Raw genomic sequence first — 21,510 nt, forward strand, 5'->3', positions numbered from 1 at the left:
AAATCTAACATCATGATGTATAACTAGCTAAAATCCAATTCTTCTCACTACCTGTTCTACCATTACCATCCTTGTTTAGTTCGGCTAAACGCCACAGCCAGAGTGACCTTGTTAAAATCAAGCCACTCCTCCACCAAAGCCATCCAGTGGTTCTCATTTCAAACTAAAAGCCAAAGTCTTTATACCTTCTGACCCAAGCCAAAGTCATGAGTAGATGGCACATGCTTCATACATCATATTCATGCTGACATGCTCTTTAAAAGAAAAAAGGATAGTTCATATAGCTATGACTCCCTTCTTCCAGTTGATCATAAATACACTGGATTATTTGAAATAACATTCTTTGTCTTCCAGATTATAAATCAAATCCATATCCACAGAATAAAATATATAAAAGTATATCTAGGAAAAGTATACATAGAAATACAAAAAATCATCCCTAATTTTACCTACCACAGAGAAGCATCAATAATATTTTCATGTCTTTCCTTCCAAGTTTTTAAAATTATTTTTTAAACATATACAGTATGAAATAAAATTGATATGTAAATTTGTATTCCACAGTTTTCACTTAATAAATAACACACCAGGATTATTTTTCCATGTCCTTAAACAGTCTTCAAAAACATGGTGTTAAATAAACGTACACGACTCAGTTATCTGCCTAGGCACAATCTGTGGAAACATTTCCCTCTTATGGACATTTGGGTTGTTCCTGATTTTTAAATATAGTATTTAATGATCCTTGCTAGTAGACGTGAACTGACAATAAGTAACCCCTAACTTCTGGAGTGGGATTTTGTTGGCATCAGCAGCGTGGGCTTGTAAGGGTCTGAGATTGGAGGTGGTATCACTGAACTTTCTGTGAAAATTGCAGAAGAAAGAGCAGGATAAACACCCTCAATCAGCTTTCTGTTCCTAAGGAGTTTTGGTCAGGTCATTACAGCCTCAATTGACTCATCAGTAACATTAGGAGTTGGAGTAAAAGGTGTTAGAACTCTAGCTCTCTTAATTTTTGTTTTGCTATCAATCTGTCTCAAGCCAAAAATAATTAGCCATCCATCAGAACACAGATATTACAAAAGAACTTGTAACCCTTAAGGGTCTCATTTGTGCTTTTGCGGTTTTGTTGGCAAATAAATCACTTGCTGGGAACTCTTCCAACTTGGCAGAGCAAAAGACAAATCAAAACACATGCCTAATTCTGTTTAAGTTTCACGGTTTAGTGGCTGCTTAGAAAAAAAAAATTAAAACGTGTCCAATTCAAGGAGCTTTCTTGAAAAAAAATGTGTATAAGTCAACAAATCATTTTAGGCAAAGCAAACATACATCCTTCAGGGCCAGAGCCAGATTGCCTCCCTGTGACACCCGTGCCTGTGGCCTGCATTCGAATTAGGCCAGATCCCGTTAAGAATAGCAGGGTATGTGGAAAAATCTCATTTTTATGGGGGAGCATTCCTGGAATCCTCCAGGTGAGAAAGACAGGGAAGCCTACACAAGGATGCTGCTGCCCAAAAAAGCGACATGTTCAGTGCTTGGTGATACACCTAGAGCATCAGTCAAGTGATACTGAAGTTGACATTCATAATTAACTTTACAGAATTCAAATACTTCTAAACAGTTAACCTCATCAGTAGAAACCTATGGTTGGACAAAATAAATATAGGTTTTTATTTTATTTTATTTATTTATTTATTTATTTATTTATTTATTTATTGTCCAGGGAGGTCAGTAAGATGAATACTGTTTAAAAGCTTCAGAGATTCACGTTCTTGTTCTTTGAGCCCTTTGGTGTGATAGTCCTCCTTTTATCCCCAGGGTTAAACCTCGTGAGTTGACCTCAGTATGTGCGGGAAACATGTTTATGGGCCGAAACCCACCAAATCATCCTTCTTTCTTCTTTATAATTGTCCTGCCTGTACTAATCTTTTTTTTTTTTAATGTTTATTTATTTTTCAGAGAGGGACAGAGACAGACTGTGAGCATGGAAAGGGGAGAGAGAGGAGACACAGAATCCGAAGCAGGTTCCAGGATCTGAGCTGTCAGCACCGAGCCCAATGCGGGGCTAGAACCCACAAACCATGAGATCGTGACCTGAGCCCAAGTCGGACAGGTAACGGACTGAGCCACCCGGGTGCCCCTGCCTGTTACTAATCTTAAAGAAACATGTCCTTTATACTCAGTTCTAGATAACCATACTATTTATTAAATAATATTTACTGAGGGCTTCCTGAGTGCCAGGCACCACGCTTTTACGAATTTTGTCATCTAGCTCTCTAACAGCACAGTGATAAACACTGCGCAGTACTATCGCTCTCTCCATTTGATGGTGAAGATAAGGAAAGCAGGGAGCAGAGGGAAGAAGTCACTTGCCAGAAGTCACTTAGGCAGTAAATCAGAGCCAGGATGCAAGCTAGATAGTCTGATTCATGAACGCATGTGCACTTAAACATTAGGTTATTACTACCTTTCTTCCAGAGAGAGAGAGCAAGCGGGGGCGGGGGTGGGGTGGTGAGGGCCAGAGGGAGACAGACAGAATCATGCAGGCTCAACACTCAGTGTGCTGCCTGACACAGAACTTGATCCCATGACCCTGGGATCATGACCTGAGCTGAAATTAAGAGTTGGATGCTCAACCAACTAAGCCACCCCAGAGCTCCTTATGCTATTATTTTTAAATTCCATTTCTACGATTTGGTTTTGATGTGATATTTTTCCTTAAGTTCATTGTGTGTGGCTTCAGTTTACCCAGCCTAAGTGGAAGTATTCAAGGCATGATTTCTTTCTTTTTCCTTTTTTGTTTTTATGGTTGTAATACAGATTATTACCATCCCTTCCCGCTGTTCTAATGTATGGTCACAGGAAGAGAATCACAATGACATCTCTGGTTTTTCAGCAAGTATTTATTATGTGGGGAAGTCCCCCAAATTTCTGCAGGCTGAAGAGCCCCAATTTCTATAGAATGTTTCTTTGTTAATGACCATATTTTACAAAAAGAGGTAATTTCCATGTTCTCTGAAAACAGTGATTATGATTTATGAAGCACGCCAAGGATGAAATAAAGAAATTACTCACTGTTTAACTTACATAGACATAAAAAATCAGGGAACTTATTTAGAAAGAAGTAGAACACATGACTATAAAAGTAATAATAGTTATGGTATTGTTCCAGATAAATATCCTTTTGGAAACATGTTTTTTCACGTACACACAGTGATACTTTAAGAAACACGTTCAGAAAATGATTTTGGAGTGTTAGGACAGGTAAATCAAATATGAAACGAAGAGGACGGGGGCGGTGTGGGAGGAAGAGGGACAGGTGAAATATTGCTTATTTCACTTCAATTCATGCATGCACGTTATATAAAGCTAAACAGATGAATTTTTTTCTTACTTAAAAAAGGAAATCTTCTGGTCAGCATCAGCAAAATAGGGGTGATGAATAGGTTAGAGGGAGAGAAAACAAGCCTGTGCCCTGGAGCCATGATTCTGTGGTCAGACCTGACAGGTTTAAACCAGCCGAAAGGTCACAGCCAAAACAAGCCCCGTTCACTGATGGAAACTCCCCTAAAATTCTAAAACACTGGGTAGTTGCCCTTAAAAAATTTGATAGAGATTCACTAACAAAATCATTTTTCTTAATTGAATTTTCCATGTATACTAAACCATGTGGAAAAATAAAACTGCATGCGTGACAAATCTCTTTCCATTTGGCAAAAACAGAAACCTCTTGGTTTCAAACGGAAAATTACCAAATATTAGCTTTGTTTACTTTCCTATTTATCAAAGCCACTCTGCTTATCTGAATTATTCACACACTGACAAGCCTTAGCAACTGTTGTTGAGAAAGGAGCGGTTTTAGATGCTCATTGAGCAAAGGTGTACCTGGTGTGCACCAAGTACTTTCGCTGATTTTCTGTGGTTCTCACGGAGTCCCTGGGAGGCAGGTGCAATTGTCCCCATTTTACAAATAAAGAACTGAGGCTGAAAGGAAATTCTAGTCGTTTTGACGAAAATTCTTCGAGCTTTTCATAGGCACGTAAAATATGATCAAATATTGTTTAAAGAGAAGGAGGGGAGCCAGAATGCTTTCATTTGGATAACTAAGAGGAAGAGGCCTCCTTCAGTCTTCTACACAACAAAGATCTACTGAACTCCTTCTATGTGAGAAGTTCTGTGTGTGGTTTGTCTCTCCACACTCCGGTCCCATTTAGTTCTCTTCCAGATAGTTCGGTTAGACAGGTACTATGAATTACTAGCTCGCAGATGGGAGAACTGTGCATTCTTGAAGCGAGGTGGCCTCCCTGGGCCATTTACCTTGTTCGAAGCCAACCCGGAACTCAAGCCAGGTGTGACCACCCCTCCAGAAGTCTTCTGTAATAGTGGAAGGAACAGTTTAGACACATTAACTTTTTTTAAATTTTTAAATCGCAGTGGATTTCTCTTATTCCAGTGCTTCTTAAAATGTTTTCATCCCCTTATTTCCCATGCCGCACTCCATCTTTCGAAAGCAACCCCACTGTTGGCTTTTGGAGTCACTTAGAGTTCTGACTCTGGCTTTTGTTTTTGGCCTCCCACATCTGTGAGGGGAAGGCAGCAAGACAAGGCACAGATGACGGAGGCCCAGGACACACAGCGCACATACACTTCTCACCGAACAAACCATCGCTGGGCAGTGGCCTGACTGCAGACCCAGAAACCGTGCTGGACCCAAAACCTGCTGATTTTGGAAACGATTTTGCCATTTTCTCTTTCTCACTCAACATGGTCAAGTTTCTATGTTTTTAAAGACTCACAAGGGTCTCTTGATGGACTACCTGGAAACTTACTTGGGCTTCTCACAATAGCAAGGTATCTGGTTTACTAATGGAGGGTGTACCAACCTTCTAGCTACACTAACTGGTCCTCAATAAGATGTTACATTTCCCAGTGGGTTCCATTCACAGAGAAAGGCCACAATAATCGAACCCTTGGTTCCCAACCTGCTCTGTCACCTCCCACAAAGGCTCTAACCACCGCACCATCTAACAAAGCCCTGTGCAACGCCAGTCACACCACTGCCTCAAGCCCCAGGAAAAACTCCTTCGTGATTCTCGTGGGAACAAGGTCATGAAACAATCCCTTCCAGTCCTTGGTCTGCACAGCCATGGATTTGTTTTGATGCCAGTGCTAGGAAGAAAAAAATCTCCTTTGGGCATTTATTCAACAAATATCCCAGTGCCAGGTTCATGCCTGGCTCTGTCATAGATGCTGGTGAAAAAAGTGTTTGCAAAGTGCTGAAAAGGAATGGGTAAAAGCCTTTATACTTCCTGGGAGCCTGAAGAAGTCTTAAGGACAAAGGCCTTGGGAGGGGCAGGAGGAGGAAAATACCATTTATCAATATCTCCTATGTACCATGTACTCTCAAATACCTTCTTACTTAAAGCCCAACACAGCCTTCCTCCTTGTTCTCAGGGCAACTGGGGCTCAGGGGAGCCAGATTCCAGCCCATTCCACTGACATCCACAGGCTTTCCGCCACACAATCTGGAGCTGGGTGTCATATGGATTGCAATCTGCAAGTCCGAAAAAAGAGTCACCTGTCTTTCTTTAAAGTATTCTTTCATGGTATAAATGTACCTAACATGGAAGAAATCACTGACCACTTACAACTGTTTGGCCAAAGAAAAGATGTCTGAATTTCAGTGGCTGTATCACAGAGAGAGTTTTTATGGTTTATAGCACCACGCTGGATTACTTTGATTTGAAATAGTATTTCAATTTTAGAACTTTACATATAGAATGCAAAAATATAGATTTGATATGCATGCATACAAGGAGAAAATTTCAAAACTAACTTATGGCTTTAAAGAATTGGAGTGGTATTACACCCGGGATACAATTCTTATCCATTCTCTCCTCTCTCCTATCTCAACTCCCTATGTCATTCCTTTTCAATTTAGATACCTACTTCATATTTCAAGAAAACGTGTACAATAAAGTATTAAAATAAATATAAATTAAGTAATGGAATACTACCAAATTTATGAATGTGATTGGTGTTTTTACTTCTTCCACATTCTAGAGTATAGAGAATTGATAAAAATTATCATAAACAAGCAAGTTTCAGTACATCCATACAATGCAATACTACTCAGGAACAAAAAGGAATGAACTGTTGATGCATGCAGAAATATGGATATATCTCAAAATAAGTATGCCGAGTGAAAAACCCAGTTAAAAAGGAGTGCAAAATGTAGAATTCTATTTATGTTGAAATTCTAGAAAATGCACACTAATCTTTAATGAGCAGAAGCAGATCAGTGGTTGCTTGGGGGTGGACCCAGGACAGGGAGGGGTGGGAGGAACAGGTTACAAAGTGGCCCAAAGAAACTTTTAAGGGTGACGGATATGTTCATTATCTTGATTGTGGTAATGGTTTCATGGGTGGATACTTATGCCAAGATTTGCCAAGTTGTACACTTTAAATAGGTGTTTATTGTATATCATCCTACCTCGATACAGTTGTTACAATTATCATAAACTGTATTTTTTTTTTTCAGAGAAATAGAAAGATAAAATTTGGAGAAATTATCTACATGTGTATATTTGGGATACAGGCTCTAGATTCAGAAAAAGTGAGATTGTGTCTTAGTTCTGTCACCTCTTAGCTATGTAACCTTGGTAAACCTCAGTTTTCTCATCTGTAAAATGGAGGAAACAGCAGTAATGACCTCACAGAGTTGTTTTGAGGATTAAATGACCTAATGAAAGCAGTTAGCACACCACACCCAGCATCCACTGAGTGCTCACCATTATTCTAAGATGTACACATGCATATGTATGGATATATGTATATGTATATATTTTTTACATCAACAGATAATGTGGCACAATCTATGTGCAGTGGAGGATGATGATGAGCTCCAAAGGAACAATGAATCAATCTGTGAAAAATGAAGCTTTTGTTATCACTGTGACCTCTTTTCCATTTTATTTTTAACAACTAGGTGAGGAAGTCTTATTATTACCACCATTCTCCAGCTAAGAAAATTGAAGCAGAGGGAGAGTAAGGTCAACCAGCTAATGAGCGGTAGAACCGGAAGTGGAATACAAGACACTGGGCTTCAGGGCTATGGGTGTTCACACAAACCACGGGAAGAAAAGTTAAGGTCATTTCTCAAGGGTAGTTAATAATTATTCTGTGACTCAGCTTAGACACACACTTTCTAGTCTCATAGTAGAGCAAATAGTAAGAAAAAGAATCTTCCTGCCCTACACCCCTATGCCAGTTCCCGGGCTCCCTCCCATGAAGGCCGTTGCCATGGTTCTCGGGTGCTCTGGCCATCTTCCCACAACTCAAGTGTGTGGGCAAAGGATGCCCACAGATTCCCCAACCCAGGCTTTTATGTCTCCCCAGACTTCTTTCCTATCACTGTGCCTTTGCATACACAGTTTTGCCCACCTGTAACACCTGCCCACACCTCTGTTTCTGAAGGTCCTACCCACACACTTACAGCCAATGACATTACTGATGCCACCCATTCATTTGTTTGTTTAGTCCATAAATTTGTACTGAACAATTATCTCCAGACACTGATCTGCGTGCTGAGAAACAAACAAACATCATCTTTCCCTTTTTTTGAATCTGAGCCTCTCTTTTAGTATCTACATTGTAGTTGTTCCTTTACCCCTGAGGGTTATGGTAAGGGCACAGAGCAGGGCCTGAGGCATGGGAGACAAAAACTTATTCAAGATGCATTGAATTTAAGAGAAGGGAAATGCTGAATTCATACAATAAAAACTTTTTTTGATATAAATAATACTCAGACACTTAAACAAGGTAACCAAATCTGAGTAAGGCTGACCTGGTTTAAGAAAATCTAGGAAAGTTTTGGCCTCACAGGGAGATGCAGGAAGGCAGCAGGTGCCACCAGAGCCAACTTTTGCCTTTTGTTGTCATTTGGAAGATGACAATGGTAATTTGTCCATTGGTAAACAGAGGAAGTTTACCCAAGGACAGCAGAGAATGTTATAGGTTTTTAAAATAGAAAAAGCGATTTATATAGAGAAAATGTTTCCAGACATATCATTTTGACGGGCTTCTCCCTTCTGCTCAAAACTACCATAGACAGGAGGAGGTTTCCCTTGAATTTCTAGCTATCAAATCTGATGTTTAAATACATCATTTCTTAAGAAAGCTGTGGTCTGAGCAAAGGTGTGACATACAGGAAGTTGCTGTTATAATTTAGTCCGGGACATGATTGTTTTATAACTTAGGCACCTCTTCAGACTTAGTTTACCTAATTGAATTACGATAGAGATGGGGGGATAATTATCAATGAAAGTAATGAAAACCTCCAGACTTAACTGTTGTTGTGCTCAATGTTAAGCTGCTAATATAATTTTTAAAGCTGAATAAGACATAAAACTTAGAAAAATTTATAGCCTGAAGTCTTACCAAAGTCATGGCAAATGGGACCATATGCCAAGAGAACGTTCGTTTCCCTAAAAAACACATTCTGCTGGTTATTTGTTGCATATGTATGCATTATGTCTAAGGTCTTTTCCATGACTAAAATGTTATTTCTCTAAGATACATAAACATAGTGTAATAAACAAATCATGTAGTAGACTCTGTAGACAGTATAGAGAGTGGAGAAACCAAAAGAAGAAACAATTCATCAAAAAGAAGCATTTAAGAATAGTTTCTCTCTTACTGTTCTATTCTCACCTCCTCCATAATGTTGAACAGGAAATCACAACTCTCAGTTGCATAATTCGTGTTTTCCATTCTCTGTGTATTTTTCAGCTGAACATTTATTAGAAATATGAAGTCAGTTCTAGTGAGAATGCCATCGCAACATACGTCATCACATGTGACATCACTTCCATTTACAATCAAAGCCCGGGGGCTCTCCTGCCACAGTATTTCACCTGCCACAGGGTCACTGCGGGCGATCATGCCCCTTAAGGCGTACAGAGATTAGGAGATGCCTTAGGAGTTAGGAGACAGTAAATATGAAAATTGAAGAGGATGACATTTTGCTTCCAATTCAGTTTGGTAGCCATGTAGTGTCTTGTGGGGCCGGTGGAAAGGTAGGTTCCCACCCTCACTGGCAAAATTTCATGTGTCTGCATTTCTGTGTTGTCATCATTGCGACTGTTATTTTTTTGTTCCCAGAACTGATGTGCTGATGTGCACTAGTCTGTGTGCTTGAAAACGTAAATTTATTGATTTCCCCCTCTATATTCCATACTTTGATTTTATGTTTTGACAGCAAGCATGGAAATGCATTATTTTTATAAACAGAGAAAATGTTTATCTGGTTTTCAATTCCACCAACACTTATGGAGAACCCCGCTTTATGCCAGAGATTATGCTAGGTATTAGAGCTCCAAATTGAATGAAATATAATTCCACCTGCAGGTGAATTCATCAAAAATCAGCTCACCAGGAGCCCATTTGTCAAAGTGATTCCTGACTGTTTTGCTCTCAAAAACTCACAATCTAATACAAAACGTAGATGTGTAAGCAGCCATGAGATGGCTTCTTTCTTAGCGGTGTGAACACAGCTATTGTTCAAAGCTCAGAGAAGAAAATTATTCCTCTTTGGGGTTAGGAACTGATTCAATGAGAAAGTGTGACTTGATCTGGGCTCTGAAGGAGGAGTTGGATTTAATCTGTGTTTTGTCCTTTAGGTTTTTTGTTTTTTGTTTTTTTGCTTTTGTTTTTGTTTTTTTGTTTTTTCCCATGACTTCAAGCAGGGAGACAGAAAGGATATTTTTTTAAAGGCCAGTTTGAATTCTAGATTTTCTTCCAGACTAAGCACAAAGGTCTTCCTTTCACTTATGTGCTTTCACCTAGTGCTTATAAGAGTTCCTAAAAGTATTTGAACACAGCCACCTCCTCCACACAGGACTCACTGAAGCAAAAAAGCGCATCTCCATTCTTCCAGCTCCTGGTCTGTTGGTCAAGCCGTTTCCAAGATATGTATATACGGGCCTGAAGGTGGGTGGGCTTACAAGTTCTGACCTCAGCAATGCACTCCAACTGCCTCTGCTATTTGTACCCTTCTTCTAAGCAGTGCCCTACTAGCTGGTGGCCATATTGTACCTCATGATGTCAGTCAGGTTTATAAACAATACTGACCCAAATGGTCAAGAAACTGGATGTATCTCAGCTGAGGAAAGTTAGGGCTCACAGGCAGATAAGGAATTAAGGAACACCAAGGCAGCTATTAGAGAATATGATGACTGAATGTGACCTACCAGAAAGCAACCTGGGCAGTCTAGCAACAGGACACACAGCTTTCTAAGGGCAGTCTCCCACGTGTCCCTCTGCTTGGTGCATTCCTGCAGACTACACCCTGTCAGTTATGCCTGAACACCTTTGAAAGTTCTACTGCTTTGGAAACTTCCGCTTTGGTTTTGTGCTTGATGCTGCTTTATCAGGCTCCCCCAAAGGCCTCTTCTACTGTGTCTCATTTGGTCCTTTTTCATCTGTGCACAGAATGCAAACTTTCAGTAGCTTACAGCTCCATGTTACCCGTAAGGATCTTAGGATGCATTTAGTATTTTGGACTCTGGGCTAGTACATGACCTCAGTCCTCAGAATTATCAACTTCCTACCAATGCCCAGATAATGAAGAAACTCTTACTAAGTTAGGGATCTCCTTATATATGTGACACCAGAAGTATAGTAATCAACATACACTAGCTCTTGGAGGTCTAAAAGCATGCTCTGGTTTTACATGCTAGGTTTTTTGTTGCCTAGCCAAGCAGGGCTACATGAAAAGGTCAGATAAGGTTGTGTCTATTATACAGGGCTGCTCAATACTTGCAGGAGTAAGGGATTAGTCCACTGGGACTGATGAACCTGAGTTCAGGAAACCCATGGTTCAAATGAACTTTATGGTCACGGAAAAGACTTTGAATGCTTCTGGATCGTCAGTAAAACTTCATTTGCTTGGATGTACTCTGCTCATAACATGAAACCCTTTGGTAACAGCCATCACCGACAGAACGGAAATCTTTATGGTTCCCTTTTATTGTTTCCCTTCCCAAGGTGAAGCAAAGGTCACATGTGCCCTTCGTCCACTGGTGCTGACAACAGGGAAACCGTTTGATGACGCAATGCCTTCAGAACTATGATCCAGTACCACCCTTCTCTACAGGATCATAGAGCATCCATTACATTCCAAGCTGGGCTCACGTGCCCTCATGAGCTGGCCTTGTCGCTCTACAATTACTCTGCAATCTAAAGTTTACATAAAGAAGAATCACCTCAGCCGTAATAAAAAATAGCCTAAGGAAAGTTGAGAAATGTTACTTCAGGTTAGAAAGAAATAACCCTGAGTAGCCTACAAAATTATCTTCTAATAACATAATTGTAGATTTACATTCCATTAGAAGGAATAACCTCATAGAAAAGGTTTTTTTTAAGCACACTGTATTCAATTTGGACAAACGTGGCATGTTTTGAAAATGGTCCGTGCTGGTTAACTTTCATAGTTAAAACAGGACACCACTGGAGACTACTCACAAACTCAGCTTCAGTGCAATTACTTATTTAACTTCCACCTTGTAGGTCACCCGTATCACGAGGGCAGTGTCCCCAACATGAACAGTGCTCCTGACAGAGAAACTCCTCAATGCATACTTGCTGAGGATTGAAAGACTGAATAAATGAAAATAAAGTTACTCAAACATCTCACAAATGACAAGAGATTTGAGGGAGATAGTAAATAAATCTCTGGGAATCCATTACTTCCTCTAGAAACTCAAATATCCCCTCCTCTTAAAATAGCAAAGAATAATGAAATACATGTGAGATCTACACAAGGTGTTTTTTTTTTTTTTTTTTTTTGCATGACTTCAGACAATGAGTCTCAGTCTTAGCTATACATTAGAATCATCCAAGAAGCTTTAAAAAAAATCCCAATTGAAACAGAATCTCTGGGGTGGGGCTGAGCATGGCTCATTTTTAAATGTGTGTCTGATGATTCTAATAAGCAGACAATGTTGAGAACATTGGTGGAGAGGTACTCTTTTCCAAACTTGTCTGATCATAAGAACCACCTGGGTTGCTCAGTCCACAGCCATCCCTGAGTGGTAGCAAGGATTTTTAATCTTTGCCATTTTGGAAGATAAAAAGAGACCTCTGCTTTGACAGAGCAGCACTCGTTTCTAATTCTTTAAGGCTGTGTGACTTCAAATTTCACCTTCTATAGAGTTGCCATTGTTTCTAATTTAGTGTCAACACAAAAGTAATTTATTGCAGGATTATTTTCCAGGCTATCCTGGGGCATTTCTTTTTGTCCTGAAATAATACTTCTCCAGCTTTCATTAGACTATATCTTTATTACTGTAAGTCGATTCTCATCTATCTAAAGTAATTGCAGCGTGTGATTAAGTGTCAGGATGAGCCGTTTGGACATCGAGGGCCGTAGGAGTGCAGGGGGAAAGAAATCGATGTGAATTTTAATGACAAGTAGAAAGGACTAGGGCTGGAGCTTGGTGGATGCTAGGAGGCCAGAAGAGCTGTGTCCTGGGAAGAGGGTAGGGCAAGTCAGAAGCAACGGGTCTATTCTAGGGATACGAAATACTCCACCGTTGTTCCCTTTTCTTCTGATGCTCCTGCCTGGGATGCACCTGTCCTTTGTAAAGTCTCTGACCCTATCTCTCCTGTCCATATTCCCAAACCCTATCCTGGACCTGATCAACTAGAATTGGAAGTGTGTGGGGGGGGGAGGGGGGGAGGTGCTCAAAATCTACATTTTTAACGAGTTCCCAAAGTGATTTTTATAATGAAACATTAACTTAGGGGGATGAATCTACCCAGTTCAAGAGAAAGACAGATGGGACAGAATGTCCCCTAAAGAGAACCAAATGCAACAAACCAGCACTTATGTCCAAATAAATCAGATATACCATTTTTCATTTATCAAACTGGCAAAGATTAAAACACTTTGCACCACTCATTGCTGATGATGGAATGAGCTTTTACACACTGCTGGTGGGAATGTGAATTGGTACATTATGAAAGGACAATTTGGCAATTCTTATCAAAGCCTTAACATTTTTCATACCCTTTGACATAGTAATTCCACTTTTAGAAATTTATCCTAAGGCTGTAGTCTCAACCTTGGCAATTTATCAAAATCACTTGTGAAGCTCTTATGAACTACAAATTTCTGGGTCCCATCCCTTGGAGATTCTGATTCCATAGATTTGGGGTGAGGTCTGGGAATCTGGGTTTTTAAAATGCTGATGTAATTTGGGGTTATTTTTCAAATTTCGAGTAATAAAAAAGTTTAAAAAATTGGTGAGAGGGGCACTTGGATGGCTCAGTTGGTTGAGCGTCCGACTTTGGCTCAGGTCATGATCTCACGGTTTGTGAGTTCAAACCCCACATCTGGCTCTCTGCTGTCAGCGAGGAGCCTGCTTCGGATCCTCTGTCCCCTCCCTCTCTGCACTTCCCCTCTGGCTGTCTCTCAAAAATAAACAAAATATTTTTTAAAAAATTGGTGAGACCCCTATCATCTTCCACTTTCTCCTCTCACTCCCTGTGTGTAATCAGACTGGGCATATTTTTCTATGTTTTTCCATTCGATAGCATACATTATGGTCATCCTTACATTTCAAGATATACAGATCTAATATCTTAATAGTTGTTGCATACACTGAAATAATTCAATGTATTTAGCCATTTGTTGTTATAAATAACAGAAACAATGAACATTCTTGTGTGGATATCCTTCTCTTTACCTGTGTGAGAATTTCTGTAGGAAAAATATTCAGAAATGGAACTACCGAGTCACATTAAACTTTGTGGATACTGACAAATTACTTTGCAACCTGGTTTTGCCAAAGTAGCAGCCATACCTAACTGTCCACTAAAACCCCTTCTTCCTCTCTGGTAGGAGGCAGTAAGTCCTTGGCAGGGCAAGGGGCAGCCCATTCATAGATTACATTTCTTAGCATTCCTTGCATGGTTCAGGAGGCACACAACTAGTTCTTCCTAATGGAAAGCAGAGACAGTGTGTCATTTCTAGGCTGAGGGAGCCCAGATATGACTGTGACTTCATGCTCTTTCTCTTTATCTCCTAGCTATGAAGACATCCAGTCTCCTTTGGAACAGCTGAGCCACTCTATGGAAGGAACTTGGGCCCTTGAATCACAATGAAAAGGAAAAGAATAAGGTCTTCTTATCCACAGGATAGCCAAACATTAGACTGTTATGTGCAAGATAAATAAAATCCTATTGTCTGTTGTTTAATAGAATAACTAGTGTTATCCTCATTAACATGTCAGTTTACATTCATGTCAACAGTTGGTATCTGCATTAAAAACAACTCTACAAGTGATTTTGATGCATGGAGTTAGGACCCACTGTCCTGACAGAATAATCATAAATATGAATGAGCTTTTAACAATAGATATGTGCACTTCATTTGTTTATATCGGTGAAGAGCAGGAAAAATTAATAAATGCCCAATTAATAGGTGAATACAAATGATGCTGAAAAAGAATATTAATGGCATAGAATGCCATCCCATGGTTGGTTGATCATTTAAGTAAATGCATTAAGCTTAGGGAAGAGGTAAGTAAAACAATAATAATTTTTAAAATAGTTAAAATATAGATGTAAGTAGGGGCATGTGGGTGGCTTAGTTGGTTAAGGGTCCAACTCTTGTTTTTTTAAGTTTATTTATTTATTTGAGAGAGACAGAGACAGTGCAAGTAGGGGAAGGGCAGAGAGAGAGGGAAAGAGAAAGAATTCCAAGCATCCTCTCCACTGCCAGCACAGAGCCCAACGCGGAGCCCAACGCGGGGCTCTAACTCAAGAAACCGTAAGATCATGACCTGAGCCAAAACCAAGAGTCAATGCTTGACTGACTGAGCCACCCAGGTGCCCTAAGGATCCAACTCAGTTCAGGTCATCATGATCCCAGGGGCATAGAATCAAGCCCTGTGATGGGCTCTGTGCTGACAGTGTGGAGCCTGCTCGGGATTCTCCCTCTCTCCGTCTCTCTCTTCCTCTCCCATGCTTGTGCTCTCCCTCAAAATAAATAAATAAACATTAAAAAAAATATATATATATATAAAACATATATATATGTAGAAATATCAGCAGGAAATATACAAAAATGTTAACAGTGGGATGGGATTGCAAATGAATTTTTAAAGATGGGATTACAGATGAAAGTTTTCCTTTTCATTTATTTTTGATTTTCTGAACTACCTTTATTGGATACATATCATCTTTGTAATAAGAAATAAAGTTATTTAAAGATCCATTGGTATGATATTAAACTGCATTAGCAAAAAGATATAACCTAAGGAACTCAGATAAACCATCTAAATGGATTTGTGTGGTTTGAGGCTCAATAACATATGAAAGTTGGCTACCTCTGGGAGGAGACCTGAAACCAATGTGGTTCACATGCTTGTTAAAAGGACTTATGTAGAGCAGTTTACCAACCAGCACATGCTTGTTAATTCATTGGCAAGATTGGAAATCAGAACCTATATGTGGAGCTAAAAAGAGTTATAGACAGCTACAGACATGGGAAATTGATAGTCCCCCAAATACAGTTTCTGTTTTCTAATGCACAAAGAACTAGTTTTTAGAAATGAGAAGCAGATGTTCTTCCATTCACTGATAAATTCTTTCAATTGCTGATAAGTGAACAATGGGAAAATGGGTATAATTAACAGCACAGTGACAAAAGAGACTTTTTCTGATGACCATGTTGGTAAGGCTTTGGAAAGGCTCTGAAGTCTGTTCATGCAATACCTTTCCCTAGAGATTTTAAATAACAGGAAACAGATTGAGGTGGTTCAGCTGTGGTTTTAAAACCCAAAAGATCGGACACTGAGGCGGGGGGCGGGGGAGGAGCTTCTTTGCTCTTTGACTTCTTGCTTGTAGATGAGAATGTAGGAGGGGAGAATGAGTGGTGTTAGATACCAATTATAGCACTTAAACATGACAAACAAAAGTTAGATGTGAGGTTTTAAATTTTGTTGTGCTTACAAAGATGAAATAGAGCAAGAACGAGAAACTAAAGGCCCATTTCTGCAGGACTGATTAAATTACAGTACATCCATAAGATGTGAAAGACCTACATAAGAACACTGGAAAACCTTGCTGAGAGAAAGTAAAGACCTAAATAAATGAGTGTTTCATGTGGTTACCAGAGACAGGCAGGGGTAATGTGGAACGGGAGATGTGGGTCAAAGGGTACAAAGTTGCAGTTATGTAGGATGATTAAGCCTAGAGATTGAATGGGCAGTATGAGGACTATAATTAATAATACTGTACTGAGAGAGCAGATCTCAGGTGCTCTTATCACACAAAAATGGCAATATATAAGGAAGTGATATGTTAATTACCTTGACTGCAGTATCTCATTTCATTACGTGCAAGTATATCAAATCACCGTGTTGTACACCTTAAATATACACAATTTAAAAAATATATATATAATATACAAAATTAGAAAACTAGACTGTGTGTTTGTATCCCATCTGGGAACTCGGCTTCGGAGCACAAGAGAAGAGGTAACAGTTCCAACTCATTTTATAAAGTTGGTATAACCTTGAAATCAGAACGAGACAAGGACCGTAAAAGAAAAAGATATATTTGCAAGTAGATGAGAATCTTATATAGAATATTAGCAAATCATTCAGCAGAATGAAAAAAACCAAAAAGTTTATCTCAGGAACATAACAATGGTTCAAGATAAGAAAAATCTGTGTCACACACCTAAGTGTGGATTAAAGGAGATAAGTATAGAATTATCTTAATAGGTGCCGAAAATTCATTGGATAAAATGTGGTAGTCATCAAAATTTCTAAAAACCTCTGTAAACCAGGATTATAAGGGAATTTCCTTAACATCATAAACCTACAGCAAGCATTATCTTAATAAAACATTTCATCTGTTATGACTGCTTCACTTTGATATAGGAATGAAATTCTTAACTGATAAGAGAAGGAAAAGAAATAAGCATAAAACTTGGAAGAGAACTAAGTCTTTCCTTATTTGCAGATATGATCCTCTGGAGAAAATAAAAGAGAATCTGCACTAAGTTGGAATCAATAAGACAGTTCAGAAAGATTTGTATTCAAACATCAGTAGTATTCCCACAGACTAGCAGTAATCACATAAAAGAATGTAATAGAAAAAAAAATACCACTCAAAATATCAATAATATGTAACAAAAATCTAGGGTTTTTTTTTACATTACCATGACTTGTTTATTTTATAATAATTCATATTTATTAATTTATTCTATAGGAAGTTTCTACCTTTTGACCCAAATTACCAAGTTTTTTTTTTTTTAATTACAGTGTACTTAACATACAGTGCTAGATTAGTTTCAGGTGTACAATATAGGAATACAACAGTTCTGTGCATTGCTTGGTGCTCATGAAGACAAGTGCACTCCTAATCGCCTTCACTTATTTTACCCATCCCCCCTCACCTCCTCTCTGGTAACCGTCCATTTGTTCTCTATAGTTAAGAGTCTGTTTTTGCTTTCTCTCTCTCTTTTTTTCCCCTTTGTTTATTTTGCTTCTTAAATTCCACCTAAGAGTGAAATCATATGGTATTTGTCTTTCTCTGACTGGTTTATTTTGCTTAGCATCATACTCTCTAGCTCCATCTATGCTGTTGCAAATGGCAAGACTTCATTCTTTTTTATGGCTGAATAATATTCCATTGTGTGTATATAGTATGGCATATATATGCATATATATATATATATATATATATATATATACATTCTATATATATATATGCACAAATGCCACATCTTCTTTATCCATACATTTATCGATGGACATCGTTGCTTCTATAGTTTGGCTATTTGTAAATAATTCTGCAATAAACATAGGGGTTTATATATCTCTAGGGATAAATTTAAGGAAAGATATGCTATAATTTTATGGGGAGGATTTAAAAACAGCATTGAAGAACACGGAAGACCTGAATAAACATATAGTTGACCTTTGAACACATGGGTTTGAACTGCTTGGGACCACTTATATGCAGGTTTTTTTTTTTCAATAAATATAATGGAAAACTTTTTGGAGATTTGCAACAATTTGACAAAGCTTGCAGATGAGCCATGTAGCCTAAAAGTATCTAAAAATCCATATAGCCTAAAAGTATCTAAAAAATTAAGAAAAGTATTCTTAGGAAGTTCTGATTTCAACAAGAAAATCTTATCATCTAAATTTCACTGATGCGCTCTAAATTACAATAATGACATGGCATTTGTTCCATTTAGTTAGGGATGCTCATTGAAAAAAAGGCATTAATCACATTTGTAATGTCAGCTTAACTCTTCATTTATTAAACAAGACACTGAGCCCTAGTATGTGCTGGGCTCTGTGTTAAGCACTTGGAGATGCAAAGACGAATGTGCTCAAGGAGCTCTCAGTCTTGTGGAAGAGACAGTTAAGTATGTAGACGTAATAGTTCCAGTTACCTCCCGTTAACTTCCTACTGCATTCCACTTAGAACTGATCAAACTCATCTTGCTAGCCCACTTCCTTCCCCAAACCTAATCTTCATTATACATCAACATCCACATAGTAACCCAAACAAAAACCCTCAGTCATCTCTTATTTCTCGCTCTCGCACATTTCATATCTATTCACTCATCACATGCCCAAACTTTTACCAAATTACCTCACAATTGCAGCACATTATCCCCTGTTCTCATTGTCACTGCCCAGCATCCAATTTCCTTTCCCTTTAACTATTGCAATTATGTCCAAATAGGTCTCCATGCCTCTGTTTTCACCTAAGCCACACTATCCTCCACATTGTTCCTGTCAAGTCTCTATCTCTATCTCTATCTTTTTCTCTAGGAAGGCTTGTTATTGTTCAGGAAAAGAAATACAAGAATCTAAAGAAGATGTGGTGAGCTGATGATGTGTTGAGCTACAGAAAACCAATGAGATATTAAGTTTTTCCAAAATAAACCCTGACAGATATGAGGTGAGTTATGAGAACCTGGTAAGTATGAAAGGCAGCTAGCCACTTCTGTTTCTCACCCCTGTATCTTTCTACTGAGACAGAGATCACAGATTAGGTGATAGAAAAGAGGACCCTTCTTGAAAACAGATAGATAAAAGGGTCTTCTCATTTTTTAGCCACCAACATACTTGTTGGCTACTTGTACCACATTAGTACCTCATTGTACACATAGGAACTCACTCAGCAGTGGCAGTGAGATCTATGTTCCCCGCCAAAGTAGCCAATCAGAGAATTATGGTAATAGAGTGTTGAAGATCAACCGTGTGCCAAGTACTGGTCTCCAGATCCTCATTTTTTGGAAAAAGTAGAGGGGAGAGAGAGGTTTCAACTGGGCAAATCTTTTGTCCTTTGGTCATCTCTGGAGAAAGTAAGTAAGACGAGTTTGGTGGGTGCCTGGTGGCTTGGTGAGAAAGGCAATTTCTTTCCCAATCCTGAACATCTCATTGATAAGTTAAAATGGATGCCCTTAATGTGATTTGGATCAGTTAAAGGCAGTCACTCAATGCCTATGTACTGAAATGAGTTATCTACTGAGTTCAGATATCTACTTGATCATGACTCAGTCAAACCACAATTTTAAATATAAACAGAAATTAGTTTCTAGATGACAACTGGTTTCTAACTTGTTGACAGGTGGATTTGGTTTTGCTCCAATTTTTATGCTTTTGTTTATTAAACCAACTTCCACAAAATGTACATAAAAGCGTTTTGAAAGCAAATGTTTAAGGTAACAAGTCTTATGAACTGTCTTGGTTTTGGTTAAGTATCTTTTTGGAAAGCTTCCAGATCACAACGGATTCGGATCAGTACGGACAGCTTTCCTATAGGCCTTCATCTTCATATGAGAGGGGCAACTAAAACAGAAAACATTTAAAAAGGAAAAACTACTGGCAGAATGACACAATTCTCCTACTTTTAAGGTGAATATCTGCTCAATTTTTTCTTTGCAACCACCATGACCCTCCTAGCAAATGAAACCAATGGATAGTAAAAGTCAACATGTGACTCTAAACATCTTCATATCCTCTTTTTCAACTAACATCTGTGTCTCTACTCACTTTCCCAATGGCGTGGGTGTCCCAATGGTGTCGCTCTGGGGTTGACAGCCCCTCTATAAGCTTCTGCTATAGTCAATCAGGCCAACAGGTTCAGAGGCCACATCAGTATGTGTGGAGTTTCCATGTTGGTTCCTGGGCAGATTATGTGGGCTTCCTGTTTCCCAAACCAAGAGTTGGACCTGACTTTCCATCATATGAATAGTTGAGGGTTTTTTTTCCTTCGGTGCCCTACAGCTAGTTTTGTGTTAAGAAAATTAAAATGTATTCAATTTCTGGCTCAGTTCTCTAAATTCAAATAATTTAAGGAGAGGGAATATAGCGGGTGGAATGAAGAAAGAAAAAGCTTTCAACCTTAGGAGAATTTTCTAATATTCCTTTGCCTATAGCAAATAAGGGGCAGGTTGTCCTACAGAGAAAACTAGCTCTGGATAGGTTTTCAATAAAAACACATATTCATGCCACACTTTGGCTTAAAAACCATCGATTGCTCCCCATTGCCAAAGTCCAAACTGCCTAGCATGGCATTCAAGATCCTCATATAACCCCATTTTAATGCTTTAGGTGTCTAGATTGTTTGCAAGATAGGCATTCTCTTACTATGTTCCCACTCTTGCTTTTCTTCTCTGTACATGACTCCCTTACTTCCCTTCTCTTCACAGTCCTGAATCATCCTTCCAAAATCGGCTCAAATGTTTCCAGTTCTGACAATTATGATTGTATATACTTCTACCATGGTGCTTGCCCCACCACATCATAAACATTTGCACTTTTGTCTCCATTTCAAATTGCAAACTTTTTGAACATCAGGGTTTGATCTATGTCCTTTTCACCTTGTATGCTCAATAGAGCCTGATGTTAAAATCCATATGATGAAACCCATATTCAGTCAACAAATATCTATGGAGTAGATACCCAGTATAGCCCAAAGCAAATTATATGAGCCCTACTTTAAGAAATCCAAATCGTCATTTGTTGTTTTTTTTAATTTTTTAATGTTTGTTTATTTATTTATTTATTTATTTCAATATATGAAATTTATTGTCAAATTGGTTTCCATACAACACCCAGTGCTCATCCCAAAGGTGCCCTCCTCAATACCCATCACCCACTCTCCCCTCCCTCCCACCCCCATCAACCCTCAGTTTGTTCTCAGTTTTTAAGAGTCTCTTATGCTTTGGCTCTCTCCCACTCTAACCTCTTTTTTTTTTTTCCTTCCCCTCCCCCATGAGTTTCTGTTAAGTTTCTCAGGATCCACATAAGAGTGAAAACATATGGTATCTGTCTTTCTCTGTATGGCTTATTTCACTTAGCATCACACTCTCCAGTTCCATCCACGTTGCTACAAAGGGCCAGATTTCATTCTTTCTCATTGCCACGTAGTACTCCATTGTGTATATAAACCACAATTTCTTTATCCATT

At 38.8% G+C, this 21,510-nt stretch overlaps 1 protein-coding gene across 4 annotated transcripts in view; it reads right to left on the reverse strand.

Annotated features, from left to right (window-relative positions):
* Positions 1 to 21,510, reverse strand: part of STAT4 (signal transducer and activator of transcription 4) — a 113,376-nt gene that overhangs the window by 55,669 nt on the left and 36,197 nt on the right. The window contains exon 1 of one of the 4 annotated variants that reach the window (XM_053215468.1): positions 5,412 to 5,661. The exons of the other annotated variants lie outside the window; for them this stretch is intronic. The gene's annotated coding sequence lies outside the window, so the exon portion shown is untranslated. Of the gene's footprint in view, positions 1 to 5,411; positions 5,662 to 21,510 lie in introns of those variants that run through there. 4 annotated transcript variants of the gene reach the window in all.

The sequence above is a fragment of the Acinonyx jubatus genome, chromosome C1 (assembly GCF_027475565.1).
Source record: "Acinonyx jubatus isolate Ajub_Pintada_27869175 chromosome C1, VMU_Ajub_asm_v1.0, whole genome shotgun sequence".
In the NCBI taxonomy this organism is placed as follows: domain Eukaryota; kingdom Metazoa; phylum Chordata; class Mammalia; order Carnivora; family Felidae; genus Acinonyx; species Acinonyx jubatus.